This window comes from Canis lupus, chromosome 25 (genome assembly GCF_003254725.2).
Source record: "Canis lupus dingo isolate Sandy chromosome 25, ASM325472v2, whole genome shotgun sequence".
NCBI lineage: Eukaryota > Metazoa > Chordata > Mammalia > Carnivora > Canidae > Canis > Canis lupus.
The window spans coordinates 37,042,456-37,064,831 of NC_064267.1; the positions used below are offsets into that span (position 1 = coordinate 37,042,456).

At 37.6% G+C, this 22,376-nt stretch overlaps 1 non-coding gene across 1 annotated transcript in view; it reads left to right on the top strand.

Annotated features, from left to right (window-relative positions):
• The window catches only part of LOC112656742 (uncharacterized), a 48,443-nt gene extending 26,629 nt beyond the window's left edge, over nt 1–21,814 (top strand). Inside the window, exon 2 of the transcript XR_007405835.1 lies at nt 20,076–21,814. This is a non-coding gene — a transcript (uncharacterized LOC112656742). The remainder of the gene's footprint in view (nt 1–20,075) is intronic.
• Nucleotides 21,815–22,376: the final 562 nt, after the last annotated feature.

Genomic DNA, 22,376 nt, shown 5'->3' on the forward strand with positions numbered 1-22,376 from the left:
TGCCAGGTAAGTGCATTTAGAAAGCTGTCTAGTCATTTTGGGAATGGTACTTCAACTCATTAATTTAACAAATATTGAACCTTTATTCAATAGTGTTTGGTTATGACAGCCTCTGTGATCACATAGGAGGGCACCTGAACTAAAATGGGGGTGGGACATAGAGAAGGTCCCTTCCCCAAGGGAAATATTTCTGAGATATGAACATTCACAATGGTAGTAATTATAACAAAAAACCTAGGGAAAAATTGTTCTATATCATGGGTGTAGTATATGTAAAGGTCTATATGTGAATAAGAGCATGAATATTCAAGGAAAAGAGGTTCATGGTGACTAAAGAATAAAACATAAAGTGGAAGCGGTATGGATGATGATGGAGGGAGAAAGGGCCAGATCAAGTTCTGCAAACCTAGCAGCTCACATACATGAGCATTGGTATGAATCCAACACTTTGTTTTACATGTTGGATTGTATTTACTACTCACAATAGCCCTAGGAAGTAATTACAATTATTTCCCCTGATTTTAAAGATAAATAAAGAGGGGCTTAGTGAATTTATATGATTGATCTGTGATCATTGCTCCGTAGTTAGTGAGAGCGTCAGAATTTGAACCCAGGCAGTCTGTCATAGAAATATTTCCAGTATTAAGTGACATAATTAAGTCAGAGTTCTAGAATTGTTGACCAAAACCAGATGTTAACCACACCTACTGACCCACAGTGCTTCATAATTTATTAAAAGGACTGCTAACTAATATTAGAATTTAATCATCACGTTTTCTTTCGGTAATTAATCACCATATATTTATGGAGTTTCCACTATATGCTAACATTGTTGTAGGAACTATAAATAAGTCAGTGAACAAAATATACAAAACTTTTGATTCCACAAAATCTACATTTCTAATGAGGAGTGTTAGGCAGTTAAAAATTAACAAAAATATAATAAATAGAATTGTTTCTTTCAGTAAACAGAACTCTAATTTAATATAGCTAAATATACAAATATTTTCTTGTATGATCCTTTTTTATATTTGTCATTTAAAATGTTTTTCTACCTTAAAATTTAAGAGATATCCAGGTGTATTTTCTACTATATTTTCTCCCCAACATTTTACTTTAAAAGTTTCAAATCTACAGAAATATTTTAAGAACAGTACAAAGAACATCAATATACTCTTCACCTAGATTCAGATAGATTCATGAATTGTTAATATTTTATCATACATAAAAATTACCACTACCACTTCCATACAACACTGGGTGCTCATCACAGGTGCACTTCTTAAACTCCGTCACTTACTTAATCCATCCCCTCCCCCCAGCTCCCCTTTGTTAACCATCAGTTTGTTTTATATAGTTAAAAGTCTGTTTCTTGGTTTGCCTCTCTTTTTTTCCCTTATGATCATTCTTTGTGTTTCTTAAATTCTACATAAGTGAACTCATATGGTATTTGTTTTTCTCTGACTGACTGATTTTGCTTAGCATAATACTCTCTAGCTCCATCCGTATCTTTGCAAGTGGCAAGATTTCATTCTTCTTTTTTGTTTTTGTTTTTTTTATTTCATTGTTCTTAACAGCTAAATAATATTCCACTGTATATGTATAGTATTCTTCTTTATCCATTCATCAGTTGATGGACATTTGGGCTCTTTCCATAATTTGACTATTGTAGATAATGCTGCTATAAACATCAGGGTGTAGGTATTCCTTTGAATTAATATTCTATATTCTTTGGGTAAATAACCAGCAGTGCAACTGCTGGATTGTAGGGTATTTTTAAAATTTTTTGAGAAAACTCCATATTGGAAAACCAGAGTGGCTGCACCAGTTTGCATTCCTACCAACAGTATAAGAGTGTTCCCCTTTCTCCACATCCTTGCCAACACCTGTTGTTTCTTGTGTTATTAATTTTAGCCTAAAATAAAATGTTTTTTTTAATTCAGTAGTTAATTAAATTGCTATTTGTTGTCAATTTGTGTTACTATTGTTTCTTGTACCTGGGTTCACTTTTTTTCTTGCTGATATTTTGTAGATCTTTTAGTAAGGATCCATTGCTGATAAATTTTCTTGTTTGTCATATTTACTGAGCACAAAATCCTGTTGACAATTACATTACTTCAACACTTCAAAATATTACCCCATTGTCATCTATTGTAGATGGTGAGAAGTATGTTATATGTCCGATTCTTCATGGGTGACATGCACTTTGTTTCCAGCACATTGTTAAATTTTGCTTCAATTTCTTTCATTTCTCTAATTTTCCAATTCAAAAATTCTCTCTTTTGCAGTCCATTCAAGATTTATATCTTCATTTGCTTTTGGCAAATTCTCAATGATTTCTCCAAATATGGTCTTTTAACTTAATTTCTTTTAGTCTGTTTTTCCAGAACTTTTAATAGACAAACATTGGGCCCTCTCTATTTATCCAGTATGTTTTATACCTGCTATTTGCTTGTTTATATCTTTGTGAATTTTGCACAGAATTTAGCACACAATTCTGTTTAGATTTATTTCAGATCTCTAACCTTTCAATTTACAAATTCTCTTTTCAACAATTCACTCAAGATTTGAAATAGGCAAACATAGGGAGTGTTTAAGTTCTAGGGCTCTGCTTCAAATCTGTCCAGGTTCAATTCCACTTCTACCATTCATTAGCTAACTCAGCTGAAACAAACTACTAGCTTCTCTGGAGTTCATTTTCCTTATCTGTAAAATGTAGATAATAGTATTTACTTTGTAGTAATTATGAATATTAGGAAAGCCAGTATCTGTAAAGTATTTAAAAGAGTTATTAGTACACATGGTAAGCCTCAATAAACACTAACTTTTATTGATACTGTTCTATTAATATCTAAATTTATTTCAAAAAATTTAGAGAACATGGGAAGAGTAGGAGGACCTAAGCTCACCCCATCTCACATTAACAACTAGGTATCAGTCATATCCAAGTCAATAAACCAGAGAGTGATCAGAAGACTGACAGAAAACACTCCACAATTAAATACAGAGAAGAAGCTGCATCTGAAATATTAGGAAGGTCAGAAAGAAGGTTGCCTGTAAGACAGAAGGAGCTGTGCACACAGAAAAACAGGTCTCAGGGAGCTCACATGGGGAAGACTAATCCCAAGGAAGTATGACTTTGAAAACCAGGGGGGCTGGGGATCCCAGGGTGGCTCAGCGATTTAGCTCAGGGCATAATCCTGGAGTCCTGGGATCGAATCCCACATCAGGCTCCTTGCATGGAGCCTGCTTCTCCCTCTGCCTGTGTCTCTGCCTGTCTCTCTCTCTCTCTGTGTGTATCTCATGAGTAAATAAAATCTTAAAAAAAAATAAAAAGAAAACCAGAGGTTGTATAACCAGTGAGACTTGGAGCCTGAAGCTTTAAAAGTCTGACTCAACACTGGTCTAGAAGAGACGGTGAGTGATAGCAGGATTGTTATTCTTAAAGAGACAGTAGCCTCCACAGAGAGACAACATAAAAATGGCAGTTTTTACAATGCTGGAGGCAAATGGGAAACATCTATTCATACTGATTTCAGAGTATGCTCAGAGACTTCTCCAAAAATAGGGGAGCTCACAGGTACCATTTTCCATCCCTGCTCCCCAACATACACACAGGGCCATCTGCAGGAGGCAGGACTGCACAGTTGGGCATTTGCTACCTAATCTGTTAGCAGCATGCCACACCCACAAGTTTTCCTGAGGATTCACTCCACTCCAAGCCTGCTAGCCCCAGCTCTGGGCTCAGAGCAAATTTTAGTAAAGCTGTGCACACATCATGCCCAGCCACCAGGTGCACAGCTGCTTCCATGTGCCATACCCAGCCATGACATGCTGCACCCAGCTGTCACACTGCACTTGGCCTCTATGCAGAGCTCAGTGACCATTTTTCCCACGCAGGGCCCAACCGTTGCTGCACTTAGTTTTGTACCCTTGTGCACAGTCCAGAGCACTGTAGTGCTGCATAGGACTAGTGGCCTAGCATAATTTTTTTAAAGATTTGATTTGATTTGATTTGATTTTAGAGAGCACAAGGAGGCGTAGCAGTAGAGGGAGAGAGGTAGGCTTTCCACTGAGCAAGGAGCCCATGTGGGGCTCAATCACAGGACTCTGGGATCATGATCTGAGTCAAAGGCAGATGTTCAATCAACTGAGCCACCCGGGTACCCTGGCCCAGCATATATTTTGCTAACACCATTGCCTCACTCCTGAGTTACCCAGTGGGCACACCTCCTCAGAGCTGGCCTCCCTGGGGTCCACTAACAACACAAACACAGGTCACAACAGGCAACGAGTCAGTGTAGATGATCACACTGAAAGGAAAAGTGACTCAGACACAAAAGCAGTGCATAAAAAATACATATAGGATAGTTTCCTGAAGTGCTAGGATCTGGTAACAGGGTTCACTACAGGCAGGACACTCCAGGAACTCCTCTTCATAAAGTCAATACTTTTAAAAGACAAAGACATATCTAATTTTCTTAACATATAGAAACAGACAGAGAGAGGAAGATAAAATGAGGAGACAAAAAAATTTATCCCAAATGAAGGAACAGGACAATGCCACATCTAGATATCTTAATAAAACAGATTAACATGCCTGATAGCAAATTTAAAGCAATAATAATAAGGATACTCACTGGACTTGAGAAAAGAGTGGATAATATGAGTGAGATCCTTAATACAGAGATAAGAAATGGCAACAGAGATAAAATAGCTCAATAAACAAAATGAGAAACACACTTGATGGAAAAAAACAATAGAATGGAAAAATCACAGAAATGAATTAGTGACCTAGAAGATGGAGTAATGGAAAGTAATCAAGCCAAACAAAGACAGGAAAAAAATTACACAAAATGGCAATATATTTGGGAACCCAGTGACCCCAGTCAAAGGTAATAACATTAGTATTATAAGAGTCCCAGAAGAAAAAGAGAAAGAAAAAGGAGTAGAAAGTCTATTTGAAGATATAATAGCTGAAAACTTCCTTAATCTGGGGAAGGAAACACATGTCTAGATCCAGGAGGCACAGAAAACCTTCCACAAAATTGACAAAAGCAGATCCACACAAAGACAAATGGTAATTAAAGTGGCAAAATACAGTGGTAAAGAAAAAATCTTAAAAGCAGCATGACAAAAGAAGACAGTTACATACACATCCCTCAATAATTTGAAAGTATAATGAACTAATCACTCCAACCAAACCACATAGGGTGACTGGGTTAAAAAAAAAAAAAAAAAAAAGAACTATCTTTATGCTCTTTATAAGACACATGTTTTAGACCTAAAGACACCTACATATTGAAAGTGAGGGGATGAAGAAATATCAGAGAAATGGATGTCTTAAAAAAAAAAGCCAAGTAGTAATACTTATATCAGACAAAATAGACTTTTTAAAAAAATTTTATTCATTTATTCATGAGATACAGAGAGAGAGAGAGAGACAGAGACAGAGACAGAGACACAGGCAGAAGGAGAAGCCGGCTCCATGCAGGGAGCCTGATGTGGGACTCGACCCCGGGCCCCCAGGATCACACCCCCGGCTAAAGGTGGCACTAAATCACTGGGCCACCGGGGCTGCCCCAAAATAGACTTTAAAACAAAGACTCTTATAAGGGATAAAGAAGAACACTATATAATAATAAAGGGGAAAATCCAGCAAGAAGATACAACAATTGTAAATATTTATGCACACAACATGGGAGCACTCAAATATATAAATAAGTTAATAGCGAACATAAAGGAACGAATACAATATTAGTAGGGGACTTTAATACCCCACTTAACATCAGTAGATAGATCATCTAAACCAAATATTAACAAGGAAACAATGGGTTTGAAAGACACACTGAAATAGATGGATTTAACAAATATACTCAGAACATTCTATTCTAAAACAGCAGAATACACATTCTTTTCCTGTGACTTGGGACATCTCCAAAACAGATCACACATTAGACCACAAAACAGTCTCAACAAATTCAAAATGATTGAAGTCATACCTTGCATCTTTTCTGACCACAAAGCTATGAAATCAGAGGTCAACCAAAAGAAAAAATCTGGAAAGACCACAAATACACGGAGGTTAAATAACATGCCACTAAGCAATGTTATGGATCAAACAGAAATTTTAAAAAATAGAAAATTAAATGGAAACAAGTGAAAAAGAAAACACAATGGTCCAAAATCTTTGGGATGCTTCAAAAGCAGTTTTAAGAGGGAAGTATATAGCAATACAAGCCTACCTCAAAAAGCAAGAAAAATCTCAAACAACCTAACCTTATACCTAAAGGAGATAGAAAAAGAACAACAAACAAAACCTGAAATCAGCAGAAAGAAATAAAGTTTAGGGCAGAAATAAATGATATAGAAACTAAAAAACAAAACAAACCCACAAAAACTAATAAAACACATCAATGAAACCAGAGGCTGTTTCTTTGAAAAAATCTATAAAATTGACAAACTCTAGCCAGACTTATCAAGAAAAAAAGAGAAAGGACGCAAAGAAATAAAATGACAAATGAGAGAAGAGAAATAACAAGCAATGCCACAGAAATACAAACAATTATGAGAGACTATTATTAAGAACTATATACCAACAAATTGGACAGCGTCAAAGAAATGGATAAATTCCTAGAAATATAACCTAACAAAACTAAAGCAGGAAGAAATATAAAATTTGCAGAGACTGATAACCAATAAAGAGATTGAATCAGTTATCAAAAAACTCCCCAAAAAAAGAAGTCCAGGACCAAATGGCTTCACAGACAAATTCTACTAAATATTTAAAGAAGAGTTAATTCCTACTCTTCTCAAAAGATTCCAAAAACTAGAAAAGGAAAACTTCCAAATTCAGTATATGAGGCCAGCATTACCCTGATACTAAAGCCAGATAAAGATATCACAAGAAAAGAGAACTACAGGCCAATATCCTTGATGAACGTACATGCAAAAAATCTTCAACATAATACTAGCAAAATGAATTTAACAATACATTTTTAAGAAACCATTGACCACAATCAAGTGGGATTTATTCCTGGTTTGCAAGAGTGGTTCAATATTCACAAATCAATCAATGTGATACATCACATTAATAAAAGAAATGATAAGAACCATATGATCTTTTCAATAGATGGAAAGAAAGCATTTGACAAAATACAACCTTTCATAATAATAATAAAAAAATAACAAAGTTGGTTTAGAGAGAACATAACTCAACATAAGAAAGGCTATAGATGAAAAACTCACAGTGAACATTATACTCAATGGGGGAAAACTGAGATTTTCCTCTAAGGTCAGGACAAAACAAGGATGTCCATTCTCACATTTCTATTTAAACTATTTAACGTAGTATTGGGAGTTCTATCTATTGGGAGTTCTATCTATATTTATTGGAGAAGAAAACAGATAAAATTCATCCAAATGAATAAAGAAGAAATACAACTTTCACTATTTGAAAATGACATGATATATCTAGAAAATCCAAAAGACACCACCAAAGCATTGCTAGGACTGATAAGTGAATTAGGTAAAGTTGCAACATACAAAATTGATGTGCAGAAATCTGTTGCATTTCTATACACTAATAATAAAACAGCAGAAAGAGAAATTAAGAAAACAATTCCATTTACAATTGCACCAAAAAATAATAAGATACCTAGGAATAAACTGAACCAAAGAGGAGAAAAAAGTGCACTCTAGAAAGTATAAAACACTAATGAAAGAAACTGAAGAGGAAGAGGACACAAAGAAATGGAAAGACATTCCATGCTTACGGGTTGGAAAAACAAATATTATTAAAATGTCTATACAAACCAAAGCAAACCACACATTTAATGCATTCTCTCAAAATACCAGCAGAATTTTTGACAGTACTAGAACAAACAATCCTAAAATTTGCATGGAACCACAAAATAACCCTGATAAGTTAAAAAAAAAATTTGAAAAAGAAAAGCAAAGCTGGAGGCATCACAATTCCAGAGTGAATTCAAGTTATACTACAAAACTATAGTAATCAAAATAGTATGGTACTGGCACAAAAATAGACAAATAGGTCATTGGAACAGATTAGAAAACTCAGAAATGAGCCAAAACTAGATGGTCAATTAAGCTTCAACAACACAGGAAAGATTATCCAATGGAGAAATGACAGTCTTTTCAGAAGATGGTGTTGAGAACTCTGGACAGAAACATGCAAAAGAATGAAACTGGAGCACTTTCCCACACCATACACAGAAATAAACTCAAAATGAAAGAAACATCTAAATGTGAGACAGAAATCCATCAAAATCCTAGAAGAGAACAGAAGCAGTAACCTCTTTGACATCATCCATAGCAACTTTTTTCTAGATATATCTCCTGAGGCAAGGGAAACAGAAGCAAAAATAAACTAATGGGATTATATCAAAATAAAAAGCAAGAGAGGATATAATCCACCAAACAAACTAAAAGGCAACCCACTGAATCAGAGAAGATATCTGCAAAAGACATATTCAATAAATGATTAGTATTTTTAAATAAATAAATAAATAAATAAATAAATAAATAAATAAATAAATATATGGTTAGTATTGAAAACGTATAAAGAAATTATAAAACTCAACACCCAAAACCAGATAATCCAATTACTAAATGGACAGAGGATATAAACAGACATTTCTCCAAAAAAGACATCTAGATGGCTAACAAACACATGAACAGATGTTCATCATCACTTACCATCATGGAAATACAAATCAAAACTACAATGAGATATCACTTCACACCAGTCAGCATGGCTTAAATTAACAATATAGGAAACAACAGGTATTGGTGAGGATGTGAAGAAAGGGGATCCCTCTTACACTGTTGGTGGGAATGCAAACTGGCACAACCACTCTGGAAAACAATATGGAGTTTTCTCAATGTGTTAAAAACAGAACAAGCCTACAATCCATCAGTTGCTCTACTGAGTATTCACCCAAAGAATACAAAACACTAATTCAAAGGGATGCATTCACCCCTATGTTTATAGCAGCATTACTTACAGTAGCCAAGCTGTGGCAGCAGCCCTAGTATCCATCAATTGATGAGTAAATAAACTGTGGCATGTTCATGCAATGGAATACTATTCAGCCATAAAAATGGATGAAATCATTTGCAATGACATGGATGGATCTAGAGAGTATTATGCTAATCAAAGAAAGGCAAATACCATATGATTTTACTCCTATGTGTAATTTAAGAAACAAAACAAATGAGCAAATGGTGGGGGGGTAGGAAGGGAGAGAAAAATCAAGTAACAGAATCTTAATTTTAGAGAAAAAACTAATGGTTACTAGAGGGGAAAGGGTCCGGTAAAATGGATTAAATAGGAAATAGGGATTAAGGAGTGCGCTTATCCTGATGAATAGTGGGGTGATGTATGGAAGTGTGGCATCACTATATTGTATACCTGAAACTAATATAATACTGTATGTTAACTAACTCCATTAAAATAAAAAAAATTTAAAACTAAAATGGGAAACATTTATTGAAAAAAATTATTTTAATTGTTTTTGTTTTTATTTAAATTCCAGTAGTTAACATACAATGTAAAATCAGTTTCAGGCATACTGTTTAGTGATTCAACACTTCCATTTAAAACCCAGTGTTCATCACAAGTGCATTCCTTAATCCCATCACCTATTTCACCAATCACTCTACCCACCTCCCATCTGGTAACCATCAACTTGTTCTGTATAGGTTAAGTCTGTTTCTTAGTTTGCTTCTCTCTCTCTTTTTGCCCTATGATTGTTTTATTTCTTAAATTCCACATTTGTTTTTATATCATTCTTTCTTTAGTTGCTGCCTTTAAACATAACTTTATTTTTAATGCCAATTGCATCTTCATTTATCTCCTTGAACATCATAAACATACTTACTTTTAAGTATTTTCCACATTGCTCTACCAATAATTTCATCTGGAGAGATTTTTTTTTTTCTGATTTTGAGTCTTGTTGTCTATTTTATTAAATGTCATGGCTTTTGGGATGTTGAGAAACAGGCTTATTTTGAGTAGGAGATTTTTTTTTTCTTCTCTCTTTTGCTCCAGGTAAACTTGGGCTCACCTGTTTCTTTCTAACAAGTTTGTGGTTGTGCCCATCTAGCCTTCTATATCTCTAAGTAAGAAAATCTTTTCATGATAACTTGGAGCTCATTCGTGCCCTGAACTGAGACTGGGAATATCAAAGTGCTGTCACAGAACCGATCCCTAGTTGGTAACTTTGAATTAAATAAAAGCAATCTATCATATTCTATGAAATCCAGGATGTTACTGACTGGAGGCTATAATTTTATGGCATTCTATGTACCAATTAAAGAAAAGAAAATTGCCAATTAAATCTTGCTATACTGCTTTGTTATCACATATAATTGTTATTTTATACTTATCAAAAAATTTGGCTTCGATGTCAATATCCATCATATATTACTCTATACATGTATAAAAGTCAATGGCAGTGTAGAGGTTCTTCAAGAAGGTAAAAATAGAACTACCCTATGACCCAGTAATTGCACTACTGGGTATTTACCCCAAAGATATTGATGTAGTGAAATGCCGGGACACCTGCATCCCAATGTTCATAGAAGCAATGTCAACAATAGCCAAAAATGTGGAAGGAGCCATGATGTCTTTCAATAGATTAATGGATAAAAAAGATGTGAATATATATAAACATATATAAATATTGGAATATTACTCAGCCATCAGAGAGGATGAATACCCACCATTTGCTTCAACATGGGTAGAACTGAAGGGTATTATGCTGAGTGGAATAAGTCAATCAGAGAAGGACAATCATATGGTTTCACTCATATGTGGAATATAAGAAATAGTGAGAGGAATTAAAAGGGAAAGGAGGGGAAATGAGTGGGAAAAATTAGAGAGGGAGCAACCATGAGAGACTCCTAACTCTGGGAAACAAACAATGGGTTGTGGAAGGGAAGGTTGGGGGGGATGGGGTAACTGGGTGATGGGCACTAAGGAAGGCATTTGATGGGATGAGCACTGGGTGTTATCTATATGTTGGCAAATTGAATTTATATTTTTAAATTAACTTAAAAAAACACCAATGGCTAACATGTTCCTAGAATGTGTCTTTCAATTCAGAAACTGATATTCCATATTTTTTCACATCTTTTTGGTCCCTGTGCCAATTAAAGCATGGGTGATACAGCATTTCTTAACATATCTTCATGAAGCTCTTTGTACCTCTGACCCTCATTCTAGTTTTGATACTTATGATTAGTCAGGGACAACTTGCCTCACAAATGCCTGCTGTCCAAAAGAAATTCTGGAATGCTTTCAGCTTTTAGAGATATTGCAATGTGGAAATGCATTGCATAAAAATGGTTTTTAAAAACTGATAATTACCAGGTTGCCTGTGTGGCTCAGTTGGTTAAGCATCTGCCTTCAGCTCAGGTCCTGGGATCAAGCCCTGAATCAGGCTTCCTGCTCAGCAAGCACAGGGGCTCCAGCTTGTCCCTCTCCCTCTGCCTGCCCACCCCCATCCCAGCTTGTGCTCTTTCTCTTTCAAATAAATAAAATCTTTAAAAAATTTTTAAATGTGGTAATTACCAATTTGCCCTTCTATCCAGTATAAGATATTTGATAGAATCTGAGACATTTTAATTGAGAATGAAAGGGGAAGCATGCTAGAATTTCCACTACCTGCTTAAAGGAGAGTCTGTAATGCTTAAAAGCATTCAATATAAAATTTTTTGTTTTAAATAAAAAATAAAAAGACCAAAAAACAAAAATAAGCAAACAAAAACATCTACTATTTCTTAGAGATATAACCTTGGTCCAGCTAATAAAGCTCTCTGTACCTCAGTACTCTTCTAAGGTTATAACTTAATTATATAAATTAATGTGTAAAGCACCTAGAACAGTGCATGTTCATAATTATCCACTTTCCCACTCCTATACTTGTCTAACTGCCCAAATCAAAGTTCTGTTTTGTTTCTAACTTCCTTTTACTGGCAGAGAGGATCCTCACCACAGCCTTTGACTTCTAGCTACAAGTTTGGCTGAGAACAGTGCCCTTTCTCCTCTCACCCCAACCCTTTCTGCTCATACAGGGATTCTTTTCAGTCATCTTCTCCTGGCAAGATCTCATTTCTGGCCACAGTACCTTTTCCAGACAGAGAGCCTGTCCCTTGAGTCCTGTTAACTCCTCAACTTCTAGTTCATAGAAATGTTTGCCTGGTTTTTGAGTTCAGCTGGTTTTCTCTTTTTATATTTTACCACTGTTAAAAGATAAACTGAGACACATTAAATTTTTTACAATTTTATTCTTAAAAAATCAACTCCAATCAGGCAGCAACAAACCATAAGTGATTAGGAGCACTCCACTCACAGAAGCTAGAGGAAAGAGTTCTGTAGAGAAATTATGAAAGCAAAACCAGAAAATTATCTGATTAGCTTATGGAGTTGCATTATTTGAAAAAGACTAGTTGGTTATTTCTAACTGGTTGTCCTTAGATTTTGATTTCTTAACCTTGAGGCATTTATAGCTTAGGTTTGAGTTTCCTTACCTAGGCAGCTAAGGTGTTAGGGCTACCACCTAAGAGCCTAATGGCCTTGTTTAATTTAACATCAATAATTGCTGTATCTTTTGATCAGAAGGGGCAATTGAAGCATGAATTCTTTGTGTCACCTTGGCTGGAGTTTTTAATCATGTTTTTACATATCTGTATCCTTATTTAGGGTTCAGGACTTATTCACCTTGGTATTAGTCCAACACCTGACACAGTGCCTACTGCATGGTAGCACTAAACAAAAATGATTAAATGACTAAAATAAACTTTTTTTTTTATTTCAAAACTTATCTTAGTGTCATTTTATAATGTTTTATTTTACTTAGTTTCATTTGGGACTCTGATTTTCTATTTTTATTTTTTATTAATGAGACTTAAGAGTCATGAATTTTTGTTTGCTTTATTTATTTTTTATTGGAGTTCAATTTGCCAACATATAGCATCACACCCAGTGCTCATCCCACCAAGTGCCCCCCTCAGTGCCCATCACCCAGTCACCCCAACCCCCGCCCACCTCCCTTTCCACTACCCCTTGTTCGTTTCCCAGAGTTAGGTGTCTCTCATTTTTGTCACCCTCATTGATATTTTCACTCATTGCCTCTCCTTTCCCTTTTATTCCCTTTCACTAATTTTTATATTACCCAAATGAATGAGACCATATAATGTTTGTCCTTCTCCAATTGACTTACTTCACTCAGCACAATACCCTCCAGTTCTATCCATGTCGAAGCAAATGGTGGGTATTTGTCATTTCTAATGGCTGAGTAATATTCCATTATATACATAGACCACATCTTCTTTATCCATTCATCTTTCGATGGACACTGAGGCTCCTTCCACAGTTTGGCTATTGTGGCCATTGCTGCTATAAACATCGGGGTGCAGGTGTCCCGGCATTTCACTGCATCTGTATCTTTGGGATAAATCCCCAGCAGTGCAATTGCTGGGTCGTAGGGCAGATCTATTTTTAACTCTTTGAGGAACCTCCACATAGTTTTCCAGAATGGCTGTACCAGTTCACATTCCCACCAACAGTGCAAGAGGGTTCCCCTTTCTCCACATCCTCTCCAATATTTGTTGTTTCCTGTCATGTTAATTTTCACCAATCTCACTGGTGTGAGGTGGTATCTCATGTGGTTTTGATTTGTACTTCTCTGATGGCCAGTGATGCAGAGCATTTTCTCATGTGCTTGTTGACCATGTCTATGTCTTCCTCTGTGAAATTTCTGTTCATGTCTTTTGCCCATTTCATGATTGGATTGTTTGTTTCTTTGCTGTTGATTTTAATAAGTTCTTTATAGACCTTGGATACTAGCCCTTAATCTGATAGGTCATTTGCAAATATCTTCTCCCATTCTGTAGGTTGTCTTTTAGTTTTGTTGACTGTTTCTTTTGCTGTGTTTACACAAAGATAAACTCAAAATAGATGAAATATCTAAATGTGAAACAAGAATCCATCAGAATCCTAGAGGAGAACACAGGCAACACCCTTTTTTAACTTGGCCACAGCAACTTCTTGCAAGGTACATCCATAAAGGTAAGGGAAACAAAAGCAAAAATGAATTATTGGGACTTAAGATAAAAAAACTTCTGTTTTTTAATTTTAAAGATTTATTTATTTATTTGATAGAGAGAGCAAGGAGAGGAGCGGAGAGAGAGAGAGTCTTAAGCAGACTCCAAGCTCAGCAGAGTCCAATGTGGGGCTCCATATCCCAACTCCAAGATCATTACCTGAGCTGAAATCAATAGTCGGATGCTTAACCAACTGTGCCACCAAGATGCCCCTCGTTTGCTTTATTTTAAGCAAGTTTTTTAAAATAGTTTTAAACCTATAGAAAAGTTGCTAGGGCAGTATAAAAAACTCTAGCTTTTCCACTTAAAATTTCTATTTACTACATTATCTCCATCCACATCCTCCTCTCCCTTCTCTATGTCTATGTCCATGTGTACATACACACACACACACACACACACACACACACACACACATATATAGAAGTGATGCCCTATTACCCCTAATTACTAGAGGGTATAACTCCTAAAAACAAATTGGTTGATATAATTGGCTGCTCCCAAATTAAGAGCAAAAATATTTATAATTGTTACATCTTCTTTTTGTGTAGCCCATTTAGGTATGACATAGTGTCCCTCTTCATCCCTTACTATAGTCTTTGGTTTAAAATCTAATTGGTTGGGCAGCCCTGCTGGCTCAGTGGTTTAGCGCTGCCTTCGGCCCAGGGCATGATCCTGGAAACCTGGGATCAAGTCCCACCTCAGGCTCCCTGCATGGAGCCTGCTTATCCCTCTGCCTGTGCCTCTGCCTCTCTCTCTCTCTCATGAGTAAATAAATTTTTTTAAAAAAAGATGAAGAAATAAAATCTAATTTGTCTAATATGAGGTTGCCACTCCAGCTTTCTTTTGGGGTCCATTGACATGGTAAGTGGCTTTCCAGCCCTTCACATTCAGTCTGGTGGTGCCTTTAGCTCTATAATGAGTCCTTTGTAGAAAGTGTATGTATGGGTCTTGCTTTTTTATCCAATCTGATACTCTTGTGTTTTCTCATTGGAGCATTTAGTCTATTTACATTCAGAGTAACTATTGAAAGACATGAATTTAGTGCCTCTTTATTTCCTCTACAGTCACTGTAGATTGTCTGTTTCTTTCTTGTCTATGTTACTTTTGGGCTCTCCTTTTACTTACAGGATTTCCTCTTAATGTTTCTTGCAGGACAAGAAACTTGGTGGTCATATATTCTTTTAGTTTCTGTCTGTCCTGGAAGCTCTTTATCTCTACTTCTATTCTGAATGACAGCCTTGCTGGATAAAGTATTCTTGGCTGTATATTTTTCTCATTTAATACCCTAAATATATCATGCCAGCGCTTTCTGGCATGCCAGGTCTCGGTGGATAGGTTTAATGCCAGTCTTGTATTCCTACTCCTGTATGTAAGGAATCTCTTGTCTTGAGCTGCTTTCAGGATTTTCTCTTTGAAATTTGCAGGTGTTGATCTATGTTTAGTTGATTTTGGAAGGGGTCCTCTCTGTCTCTTGGACAGAATGCCTGTTTCCTTCCCCAGATTAGGGAAGTTCTCAGCTATGATTTGCTCAAATATACTTTCTGGTCTCTTTCTCTTTTTTGCCCTCAGCCACCCCCATAATTTTGATATTGCATTGTTTTATGGCATCACTGATTTCTCAAAGCCTCTCTTCATGGTCCATTAGTTTTTTTCCCTCTCTTTTCCTCAGCTTCCTTCCTTTCCATCAATTTGTCTTCAATGTCACTTATTCTCTCTTCTGCCTCTTTTACCCTACCTGTAGAGCATCTAATTTAGACTCCATCTCAGATCATTTTTAATTTTGGCCTGATTAGATTTCATTTCTGCAATGTGAAATTCTCTAATGTCTTTTATGTTTCTTCAAGCCCAGCTAGTAACTTTATAATTGTTATCCTGAATTCCATCTCCAACATTTTACTTACATTCATTTCTATTAAATCTATGGCTGAGAGTATTATCTCTGATTCTTTCTTTTCTTATAAATTCCTCCTTCTAGTCATTTTGCCCCAAGAAGAATGAAGAGGTGAGAACTATCAAAAATATCAACCATGACCCAAGAGAAATACACACTAGATGAATCTGAAGAGTTCAAAAACCAGAAAAGAAAAAGGCAGAGAAAAAGAGAAACAAAACCAAAATACCAAAGAAAAAAGAAAAAAAAAAGTGGGGAGAAAGGTGAGGGAGAGTGAATATAATTTCACAGAGTGGACAAAACAGAGTGACTCACTTGCTCTGAGGGCATTTTGGCTTGTGTGTTAGAAGACACTAAATTCCGAAATTATAAAGAAAGCAAAACTTACATATTACAAAAATAAAATTGATTACAGTGAATGGAAGCCAAAAATGACGAATATATCTATAAAATGTACATGTAAAAACTGAAAGTTAAAAAAGACTTAAAAACAAAGAGTTGGCTTTCTGCCCCTGGACGCCGCCGAGTAAGCATCGTTAAAGTCTCCCCTCCCACCGCCGTCATGTCTAAGTCAGAGTCTCCCAAAGAGCCCGAGCAGCTGCGGAAGCTCTTCATCGGAGGTTTGAGCTTCGAAACGACCGATGAGAGTCTGAGGAGCCATTTTGAGCAATGGGGGACGCTTACGGACTGTGTGGTAATGAGAGACCCCAACACCAAGCGCTCCAGAGGCTTTGGGTTCGTCACGTACGCCACCGTGGAGGAGGTGGACGCGGCCATGAACGCCCGGCGCACAAGGTGGACGGAAGAGTCGTGGAACCAAAGAGGGCTGTCTCCCGAGAAGATTCTCAAAGACCCGGTGCCCACTTAACTGTGAAAAAGATTTTTGTCGGTGGCATTAAAGAAGACACTGAAGAACATCATCTAAGAGATTATTTTGAACAGTATGGGAAAATCGAAGTGATTGAGATCATGACTGGACCGAGGCAGTGGCAAAAAGAGAGGTTTCGCTTTTGTGACCTTTGATGACCACGACTCTGTAGACAAGATTGTCATTCAAAAATACCATACTGTGAATGGCCACAACTGTGAAGTAAGGAAAGCCCTATCGAAGCAAGAGATGGCTAGTGCTTCGTCCAGCCAAAGAGGCCGAAGTGGTTCTGGAAACTTTGGTGGTGGTCGTGGAGGTGGTTTTGGTGGGAATGACAACTTTGGTCGTGGAGGGAACTTCAGTGGTCGAGGTGGCTTCGGTGGCAGTCGAGGTGGTGGTGGATATGGTGGCAGTGGGGATGGCTATAACGGATTTGGTAATGACGGAAGCAACTTTGGAGGTGGCGGAAGCTATAACGATTTTGGCAATTACAACAATCAATCCTCAAATTTTGGACCCATGAAAGGAGGAAATTTTGGAGGCAGAAGCTCTGGCCCCTATGGTGGTGGAGGCCAATACTTTGCCAAACCACGAAACCAAGGTGGCTATGGCGGTTCCAGCAGCAGCAGCAGCTATGGCAGTGGCAGAAGGTTTTAATTACTGCCAGGAAACAAAGCTTAGCAGGAGAGGAGAGCCAGAGAAGTGACAGGGAAGCTACAGGTTACAACAGATTTGTGAACTCAGCCAAGCACAGTGGTGGCAGGGCCTAGCTGCTACAAAGAAGACATGTTTTAGACAATACTCATGTGTATGGGCAAAAAACTCGAGGACTGTATTTGTGACTAATTGTATAACAGGTTATTTTAGTTTCTGTTCTGTGGAAAGTGTAAAGCATTCCAACAAAGGGTTTTAATGTAGATTTTTTTTTTGCACCCATGCTGTTGATTGCTAAATGTAATAGTCTGATCATGACGCTGAATAAATGTGTCTTTTTTTTAAAAAAAAAAAAAAAAAAAAACAAAGAGTTGATAAAATAAGAAACTAGTTGAAATGAAAATAAAGAAAAAAATTGGAAAAATTTAAGCTGAAAGATTAATGAGTCATAAGAAAAAAACTTGAGTTCTATATACTATTTTCACCTAGTACTGGAGTTTTGAAGTCTTGTTTGGCCCATAAACGTGCAGTTCATCTGTTCTTGCAGCTAGTCTTCTGGGAGAGAGGCCTGCTGTGCTGATTCTCCAGTGTCTGCTTGGGAGGAGTTGAACTGCCTCTTGTCAGGGGCCCAGGCTTAGTGTAAACTGGTTGCTCCGTGTGGCTTTTGTTCCAGGAAGGCTTTCCGTGCATATTTAGAGGGTGAAAATAAAAATGGCCAGCCCCATCTCCAGCCCTGGAGGTGAAAGATTGAAAGATCGTGGTGTGTGCCAAAATCTTCAGTCTTCTGTGGCATGCACCCACTCAGATCCTCCAGGGGGAAGGTGGAGGGAAACTGATTTGTGCACTTTTCAGGGCCCTGCATGGGAGAGTGTTCACCCTATGGGATCCTGTGCTCACCTGCTCTATCCTCCCAGATGAAGCATAGGGTCACCCCGTTTCTGTCCTTACAGGGCCCTGGCACAGAGGATATTCAGCTGGTCATTTGCACACCTGCCCCACCTCCCTTCAGGGAAGGCAGAGGGGTTGCCGAGTTCCAGCCCTTTTCAGGGACCCTACACAGAGAGTAGTCCCCCATCAGGTCTCCGTTCAGGGTTTAGGCTAAATGCAGCTGAGAACCCCCTCCTGGGCTAGCTGGTATCAGCCAGTTTCTCCACTCCCATGCTTCAGAACTCTGAAGTTCAGGAACACGAGTTCTTTCTGTGACTCCAGGGATCTTGAGACCCCACTGTCCTACCTGGCAGTCTACCCTGCTTCAACACTGAGCACCTTTCAGGGAGGGAAGTCTTTCACTGGAGTAGATTTCTAAAGGTCTCGAATTTGCTCTCCAGGGCTGTATCACTTTCCAGTAGGCACCTTACACTGGCTCCCTCCCCCTGCTGTTTATCTTCAGATATATCCCCCCTGTTTCTCTTCTCCACACTCCTACTTTGCAAAAAGTGGCCACTTTTCTATTTGTAGAATTCCAGCCATTCTTTTCTTATATCTCAGGTTGAATTCATGGATGCTCAGGATGATTTGATAGTTATCTAGCTAAATTTAGCAGACCAGATGAAATGAGGTCCCCTAGCCACAGGAATCTTGAGTGGCAAGCTCTCTGATAACCATCGATTTATTCTCTGTTGCTTAGTGTGCCTCTCTTTTTTTCCCTGTGACTGAAATCTCCATTTGTAAGGGTGTATTCCTCTCTCTATCTGGAAGAGAAGGAATGCTCTAAATCACAATGAACTCTTATCAATGAAGAAGAACTTAATTAAATCTACATGACAGCTTACCAGTGGTTTACTGTGCTTTTCCTGATTCCCTCCCATAATGGCACTCCTTCCTTTCCTGACCCCAATATCTTTTGTTTTTAGCTGAAGATGGTATTTAAGATATTGTCTCAAGCCATCTGTGGGTGTTACTCAGTTTTCTTGGGTATCTCCCATGTATACAGAGGTTTACATTTTATTAAACATCAGTTTGTTTTTCTACTGTTAATCTGTCTTTTATTATAGAGTCTCAGTTAAGAATCTAGAAAGGTAGAGAGGAAATTAATTTCACTCCTCTCCACATCAACCTAAGCATCCATTGATGATTCCTGCATATATAAACTATCACTGTTATGGTTGACAAAAAATTATTCTCTATTTCCATTGATGAAATTCAGAGTAGGCCACCCCAAAATATGCCGCTTTGGCATATTGATCATTTTGAATCAAAATTACTTAAGCAGCAGTTGATATAAAGATATTTGACCCTCTTTTGTCCACCTGAAAAGAGGAAGTAAATCTTCCATGTAAAAGATACACTCTCTAGAGAGGGACATTCTTATCACAAGAGATAGAGAACTTAGGGCTGCAAAGGCTATATGAACTAACCTTGTTATTTCTTTACCAATTTATTACACAGGCTCAAATTTCTTTGTGAGTTTATTGTCCTTTTGTCCAAAATATCCTGCTTTGGTCATCCTTTGAATCTCATATTTTGATAAGCTCCCAGATTTTTGAGATTTACATTTGTTTTTTCTCCTGTTAATTTGTCTTGTGTCAGGCAGGAAACAACAAATGTTGGAGAGGATGCGGAGAAAAGGGAACCCTCTTACACTGTTGGTGGGAATGTGAACTGGTGCAGCCACTCTGGAAAACTGTGTGGAGGTTCCTCAAACAGTTAAAAATATACCTGCCCTACGACCCAGCAATTGCACTGTTGGGGATTTACCCCAAAGATACAAATGCAATGAAACGCCGGGACACCTGCACCCCGATGTTTCTAGCAGCAATGGCCACGATAGCCAAACTGTGGAAGGAGCCTCGGTGTCCAACGAAAGATGAATGGATAAAGAAGATGTGGTTTATGTATACAATGGAATATTACTCAGCTATTAGAAATGACAAATACCCACCATTTGCTTCAACGTGGATGGAACTGGAGGGTATTATGCTGAGTGAAGTAAGTCAGTCGGAGAAGGACAAACATTATATGTTCTCATTCATTTGGGGAATATAAATAATAGTGAAAGGGAAAATAAGGGAAGGGAGAAGAAATGTGTGGGAAATATCAGAAAGGGAGACAGAACGTAAAGACTGCTAACTCTGGGAAATGAACTAGGGGTGGTAGAAGGGGAGGAGGGCGGGGGGTGGGAGTGAATGGGTGACGGGCACTGGGTGTTATTCTGTATGTTAGTAAATTGAACACCAATAAAAAAAAAAAATTGTCTTGTGTCAAGTTATTAGACTAGAACCTAAAAGGGAAGAAAGGAAAAATTCCTTCCCTATGGGTTTTGTTGCCCCATATGAGGTCCTCCACTGACTGGACATTGCCCACTTCATGGCTACTGCAGATGAGAGATCCTGGGACCTCTGACAATTGCTGGCATGAGGTAGAAATTCTTACTACAAAAGCCTCTTGGATCTCTGCCTGCAAAGTCTGGTGGAAGCAAGAGTGGTGAAAGTCCTTTTCTTTGTCTAACTTTAGAATAGCAGGAAAAATACTTGTGTGAATTAGTTCCTTGCATATAGTGACTTTGATAAAGATTTGTTATAAGAAGTCTTCATTTCTTCTGATCCCATTCCTCCCTGAGATAGTCACTGTTTTCTTTTGTCCGTCTTTACTGTCTTTACTTTTTTTTTTTTTTTAAGATTTTAGTTAATTTGAGAGAGAGAGAGACCAAGGAAGTGAGAGAGCATTGGGCGAAGGAGGGACAGAGAGAGAGGGAGAAGCAGACTACCCACTGAGCAGGGACCCCAACACAGGGCTTGCTCCCAGGATCCTAGAATCATAAACTGAGCCTAAGGCAGATACTTAACCACCCAAGCATTCCTCTTTGTCTGTCTTTTGTGTAGTTTTTCAGAAAGACGAAACTAGAGTTGATGAGAAAGAGAGAGAGAAAAATAAAACCTCTCTAATGGACTGATATATAAGAGAAGCCATTTTGGATTTCTTTCTAAGTTAGCATGACTGTACATAAACTTTGTTTACAGCAAAAGTGTGACTTATGGCCCACCAGGCATACATTGTACATCAGTTTTGTAAATGAGTAGCCTAAAGAAAAAATATCCTGTCCTTCAGATATCAATCAATGCTTCTACCCCCTGCATTTTTTGCCATTAAAACCCTTGATTCCTGACTACATGCTAATTTATAATTTTTGAGCTTTTACAAGATGTAAAAACAAAAAATATATATATAACCCTGTAAAAACTGTTTATTCTCTAGAAAATGTTCTAAAAGAGTATGTTTCCTGGGAAGCTCTCCTAATTTGGGCTCAAATAAAACTCTTTTTTAACTTTTAGAGATTTCTAAAAGGTTTATTCATTTTGTGTCAACAGAGTAGTACTGGGGCATAGTTCCTATAAGCCTGGTGAGCTAGCCTCACACATTAGTGAGCTCACAGTTCTCACTGCACCAATGTCTGTTTAGTGAAGCTTTGCTGTGTGTCCCCTATGTAAAAAATCAGGAACCGTTTTCCTTTTATCTTATTCTGTGTTGAGTGTTTGGTTTTGTGACCAGAATCTCTGGTCCCTGTCATCCAGATGGTGCACATAATGGTGTGAATCTGGTGGCAGTTGAATACACTGGGATTCTGAGATACAAAGCCATAAATAGTATCTTCTTTATCCAGTCATGCCAGCTCTCAGAGGAATTTGTCATAAGAGGTCCCAGTCTGTTAGGGACCTTTGTCATCTCAACCTTTGTTATCTTGATTCTACTGGAAAAGTCTCACTCCAGTAGTGCCTGCCCAGTGTCACAGATTAGTGGGTCTGTGACTGGAGATGTCACATAATCCTGTGAGAAACCAGAGACACTGTTTTTACTACACTATTTTTACTATGACAATAAAGATCTTTGCTT